A 6,757-nucleotide genomic window follows, 5' to 3' on the forward strand; every position below is an offset into this window, starting at 1 on the left:
TGATAAGGTGATTAAAGCATATGGTTTTATAGAGACTTATGGTGAAGCCTGTATTTACAAGAAAGTGAGTGGGAGCTCTGTAGCATTTCTGATATTACATGTGGATGACATATTGTTGATCTAGAGTGATATAGAATTTCTGGATAGCATAAAAGGATACTTGAATAAGATTTTTTCAATAAAAGACCTCGGTCAAGCTGCTTATATATTGAGCATCAATATCTATAGAGATAGATCAAGACGCTTGATAGGACTTTCACAAAGCACATACCTTGACAAGATTCTGAAGGAGTTCAAAATAGATCAGTCAAAGAAAGGGTTCTTACCTGTGTTACAAGGTGTGGCATTGAGTAAGACTCAAAACCAGACCACGGCAGAATATCGAGAGAATGAAAGTCATTCCCTATGCTTCAGTCATAGGTTCTATAAAGTATGCCATGCTGTGTACCAAACCTATTGTGTGCCTTGCCATAAGTCTGGCAGGGAGGTACCAATAGTGATCCAGGAGTAGATCACTAGACAGCGGTCAAAATTATCCTTAGAGGACTAAGGAAATATTTCTTGGTTATGGAGGTGATAAAGAGTTCGTCGTAAAGAGTTACGTCGATGCAAGCTTTTACACCGATCCAAATGACTCTAAGTCTCAATCTGGATACGTATTGAAAGTGGGAGCAATTAGCTAGAGTATCTCCATGTAGAGCATTGTAGACATAGAAATTTGCAAAATACATACGGATCTGAATGTGGCAGACCCGTTGACTAAACTTCTCTCACAAGCAAAACATGATCACAACTTAGTACTCTTTGGGTGTTAATCACATAGCCATGTGAACTAGATTATTGACTCTAGTAAACCCTTTGAGTGATGGTCACATGGCGATGTGAACTATGGGTGTTAATCACATAAAGATGTGAACTATTGGTGTTAAATCACATGGCGATGTGAACTAGATTATTGACTCTAGTGCAAGTGGGGGACTGAAGGAAATATGCCCTAGAGGCAATAATAAAGTTGTTATTTTATATTTCCTTATATCATGATAAATGTTTATTATTCATGCTAGAATTGTATTAACCGAAAACTTGATACATGTGTGGATACATAGACAAAACACCGTGTCCCTAGTAAGCCTCTACTAGACTAGCTCATTAATCAAAGATGGTTAAGTTTCCTAACCATAGACATGTGTTGTCATTTGATGAACGGGATCACATCATTAGGAGAATGATGTGATGGACAAGAACCATCCGTTAGCTTAGCATGTTGATCGTTCAGTTTTATTGCTATTGCTTTCTTCATGTCAAATACATATTCCTTCGACTATGAGATTATGCAACTCCCGGATACCGGAGGAATACCTTGTGTGCTATCAAACATCACAACGTAACTGGGTGATTATAAAAATGCTCTACAGGTATCTCCGAAGGTGTTTGTTGGGTTGGCATAAATGAAGATTAGGATTTTCACTCCGAGTATCAGCTGAGAGGTATCTCTGGGCCCTCTCTGTAATGCACATCATAATAAGCCTTGCAAGCAATGTGACTAATGAGTTAGTTGCAGGATGATGTATTACGGAACGAGTAAAGAGACTTGCCGATAACGAGATTGAACTATGTATGAAAATACCGACGATCGAATCGCGGGCAAGTAACATACCGATGACAAAGGGAATAACGTATGTTGTCATTACGGTTCGACCGATAAAGATCTTCGTAGAATATGTGGGAACCAATATGAGCATCTAGGTTCCGCTGTTGGTTATTGACCGGAGAGGTGTCTCGGTCATGTCTACATAGTTCTCGAACCCGTAGGGTCCGCACGCTTAACGTTCGATGACGATTTTGTATTATATGAGTTATGTTATTTGGTGACCGAATGTTGTTCGGAGTCCCGGATGAGATCACGGATATGACGAGGAGGCTCGAAATGGTCGAGAGGTAAAGATTCATATATTGGACGATGATATTGAGACACCGGAAGTGTTCCGGGGGTACTCGGTGCATATCGGGTCACCGGAAGGGGTTCCGGGCATCCCCCCGGCAACTATATGGGCCTTAATGGGACAAGAGGGGGACAGACCAGCCCCTAAGGGGCTGCTGTAACCCTACCATATGGGCTGGCCAAATTGTAGTAGAAAAGGGGAAGGAGGAAAGGAAAAAGGGAATAGGATTCCCCCTTCCCCCTCTTCCCTTCCTTCTCCGAATAGGAATAGGAAAGGGGGAGGCCGAATTGGGAGAACCCCAAGTAGGATTCCTCCTAGTTGGGGCGCCCCCTTGGCTGCCTCTCCTCCCCTCCAGCCTATATATATGAAGGGGGGCACCGCTAGAACACACACCAACAATTCTTAGCCATGTGCGACGCCCGCTGCACATTTTACGCCTCCGGACATATCTTCGTAGTGCTTAGGTGAAGCCTTGCCCGGATCACTTCACCATCACCGTCACCATGCCGTCATGCTGACGGAACTCTCCCTCGACACTTTTCTGGATCAAGAGTTCGAGGGACGTCATTGAGTTGAACGTGTGCAGAACTCGGAGGTGCCGTACGTTCGGTGCTTGATCGGTCGAAACGAAAAGAAGTTCGACTACATCAACCGCGTTGTCAAATGCTTCCGCTTTTGGTCTATGAGGGTACGTGGACACACTCTCCCCTTCTCGTTGCTATGCATCTCCTAGATAGATCTTGCGTGAGCGTAGGAAATTTTTCAAATTGCATGTTATGTTCCCCAACAGTGGTATTAGAGCCAGGTCTATGCGTAGATGATATGCACGAGTACAACACAAAGAGTTGTGGGCGATCATAGTCATACTGCTTACCACCAACGTCTTATTTTGATTCGGCGGTATTGTTGGATGAAGTGGCCCAGACCAACCTTACATGACCACGTTCATGAGACCTGTTCCACCGATAGACATGCAACTTGTTTTGCATAAAGGTGGCTGGCGGGTGTCTGTTTCTACAACTTTAGTTGAATTGAATTTGACTACGGCCGGTCCTTATTGAAGGTTAAAATAGCAAACTTGATGAAACATCGTTGTGGTTTTGATGCGTACACTGGTGCGCATCGGTCCTAAACAAACGGTTTAAAAACCCTTTCCGCGACGATATTTGGAACCGTCGCCAAGTGAGTGTGGGCGATAGGGGGGTCCTTCCCACACGACCCAGAAACCGTCGGGGATAGGGCCCCTATAGTACTCCTACTCATTTCTGCTCGCATTGCCATCGCAGTCGGTATTCTGTGGTGCTACGTTTATGATGCGCGGCCCATCACAAATGGTTCACTATTATAGAACGTGTATGATGCGCGGCCCATCACAAACGGTTCACCGTTAAGAAGATTAGCTAATCGTCGTATGAGTGTCGGACAGGATTACTAAACGTCGGACCGTCGTAACACCGTCGTACACGACAACTATCACACACGCTATTCTGTGGTGCAACGTTTACGATGCATACTTCATCAGAAATAGTTCATGGTTGCGAATCGTGTACGATAAGGCAACTAACACAAACGTTTAGTTTGCCCGCACCGTTTGTGATATTGTCTGACATCGCACACGCTTTGCAAACGACAACTGTGTGCATGCTTGCACACATTTCCTCTCTGTGAACCGTCTCGGATTATGGTGCATATCGCAAACGTTTGTGTTTTACCAACCGTCTGTGCCGTAACAACCTGGAGAGCGTAATTTCACCGTAATTTAATTGTTGCTTTTCCAAATTGTACCGTATTTGGATTTGAATTTGAATGTATGCTACAACTTTATTCATATCCATTAGGTTCAAACAACCAATGCATTATTCGATTCATAGGTACATATGTTCAAGAATTACATAAGAACCAAATAAAGAATGATGAACCACAGTTACTTGTACTATTAAATACGGTAAAGAAAGAGGCGAAATATATTCTGGTTGCTTAACAAGGTGAAGCGGAATGCCCATATTGTGCCCTCCTCCATGCAGAAGGCACGCACGACTCTAGTCCAACCCCTTGTGATGGCCGACCGCCCATCCTTCACAGTCTTCATGAAAACATCTAGATAATCATCATGTTCTGGTAGAAATACTTTAACCTTTGCATGCCCACCAATCATGTAGTTTGAGAGGTAATCTTGAGTAAACTGCTTTGGCAACCACTGCAAAGGAATAAGATTTCAGACATTGTCATCTAACACAACTCATTATGGGCAGTAAAAAGAAGGCTGCAGAGTTCTTACTTACCATCCTGCAGTTCGCCGTTGTCTTGGATAAAGTGTAAACAAATAGTTTAATTGCCATCTTTGGACCCATTTTACTGACAATCTGTATCAGCTTCCTCACTTGATGCTAGTTCATCGATATCTCATTGCCCCATACGCAGAAAGGGTCGAAACGCGGATCTTTACCAATGACATATGTACCTAAAAGCACCAAGTTAATATTAGAAGCTAAACAGCAATGGCACAATGATGTAGTACAACACTCTTTTATAATATGTCTATATACATCCGTATGTGGTAGTCCATTTGAAATCTCTAAAAAGATAAATATTTAGGAATGGAGGGAGTATCTTATAACATCCAATATACTCACATATTAGATGAATTAACATCTTATATTATGGGCCGGAAGGAGTTTAGTTCGTTCTTAAAAATTATCTGCTGCTGTATCCACGGGTTATAGTTAGTTTCAGATAGTTCGGGCTCAAATAGCCCTAAAGTATATCTAAACATGAGGGCTAGTTTGAGCTAGTTGCATCTATAACCCACCTAAAAAACTAGTATCCAACCCAAGAGGTGCTAATTGGAGCTAGTTCTCCTAGTGCATTTATTGTCAATCTAACTCTGCCATCCAAACAACTCTTTGGATGGAGTTAGTTCAGGGTTAGTAATGAGCTAGAAACTAACTCTAACCTCTAGCTAAGTTGAGTATCCAAACAGGGCTGTGTTGTTGTTGTTGTTGCTGCTCTTCTACGTATATCTAGACATTATTAGAACATTAATGTAACACTCTTCCTTGTTGCTATGTAGCCTAGGATTGCATATTTAGACATTAAGTATAGTGCATGTTGCTATGTAGCCTCAGATATATTACATATGGCCCTAGTTAACCTAAGGAAAAATGAGTTGCAGATATATTCAGTTAAAAGTCCGATTCACCGATTAGTCCCTTATCAGCCGCCGGCCTATATGGTATCAGCTACGGATATCCTGAACAGTGAGCAGATATAAGCCATGGGATGAAACTAACCTCGATGGAAAATAGCAGTCGTTCCCAAAATTATCCTGTGTAGGTACATCAAGAAGCATGTTAAGCACAACAGGCTAAACATCAACCAAAATTACACATGGCAGAAAAAATAATCTCCAAAAGATAGCTTCAGTGTGTAGGTTTAAGCACGCTAGTAAAGCAAAACAAGTGGAAAGGTGTGCTAACTGCAACAGGCCTAACATTTAACAACAAGCAAACATGGTCATTCAAACTGGTATTGTGCCGGTCTAAGTACACTGGTTATGGTTAAATAAAAATGGAAAGGCGTGTTAACTACAAGATGCAGCAACCAAATGTAGTCATTCATAGTGGTATTGTTGAATCTGGTACTGATGAAATTGAACTGCACAGTTCATACTTGCACATATAGAACATCATGTTGTGAATAACAGGAATAAACAAGGCATACTACGAACCACCAAAGATAGCATTTGAAACTGAACATATTCTAACTACAAACAACCGAACAATAAAAAACTTTAAAAGAGGCATATGCTAGCTATAACAGGCTTAACAGCAAGCAAATATATGCATTCCTATCGGTATGTTTAAAACTGGATTGATGAAATGTACTGCACAGTAAATAATTGTACATATAGAGCATCATATTGTGAACAACTGAAATAAACAAATCATGGGTTTCCTCCCTTGTCACAGATGGGCTCGTTCCCGTGGGAAGAGCAGGGACCTTGGATGCACTCCATGTTGTCGCAGATGGGCTCCTTCCCCTTGGAAGAGCACGGTTGTAGGGTGCCCTCCCTGATGTCACAGACGGGCGCTTTCCCCTTGGAAGAGCAGATGGGCTCTTTCCCCTTGGAAGAGCCGGAGAGGGTGCCCTCCTCATGGTCGCCGTCGATGAGGTCTGACTTGGAAGTTGTGGATCCCAAGCCAGCGTCGCAGAACGTGTCCTTCAGAAATGACAAAAGGGGCTCGATGGCGATGTAGAATGGCAAATTGTTGACAGCGAGCCAGAGGAGATCAGCGGCGGGGCCATGGATGAGATCGACGGCTGTTGAACCCGAGGGGTTGGGGGTGGGCCACTTAACCTGTGACACAGCCCGCCTTAGGGCGTCGCTGTCGATGACCTCGATGTCATAGTCGGCGGACGAGACATGCCCGCATACTCTAGCCCGCTGCTTGAGTGCCTGCCGCCAGTAATGGTCGTCAGCTTCCTCGACGACATCGGGCGAAGAGACCTCTATACACCTTTTTTTGGCTGTTCGCTCCTCGAGCTCCACGGGAAGCGTAGCCGGGCTTAGGCTGCGACGCTCTGGAGTGGGGGATGGGGATGGGGATGGGGATCTGTGGGAAAGGGGGCGTTTGGCAGGTGTCATCTAAGAAACTCAGGGCGGCCTGGGTATGGAGATCGGTGGGTAAGCTGCGCGGGCAAACCGGCAGATGTTGACAATGGAGGCCTTGCGGCGGCGGCGGTGGCAACACCGGCAGCGGCGGCGGGGACTTTGCTAGGGTTTCGAGCGAGGGAGGGTGTGTGTGTGTGCGCGT

This window comes from Triticum aestivum, chromosome 6D (assembly GCF_018294505.1).
Source record: "Triticum aestivum cultivar Chinese Spring chromosome 6D, IWGSC CS RefSeq v2.1, whole genome shotgun sequence".
NCBI lineage: Eukaryota > Viridiplantae > Streptophyta > Magnoliopsida > Poales > Poaceae > Triticum > Triticum aestivum.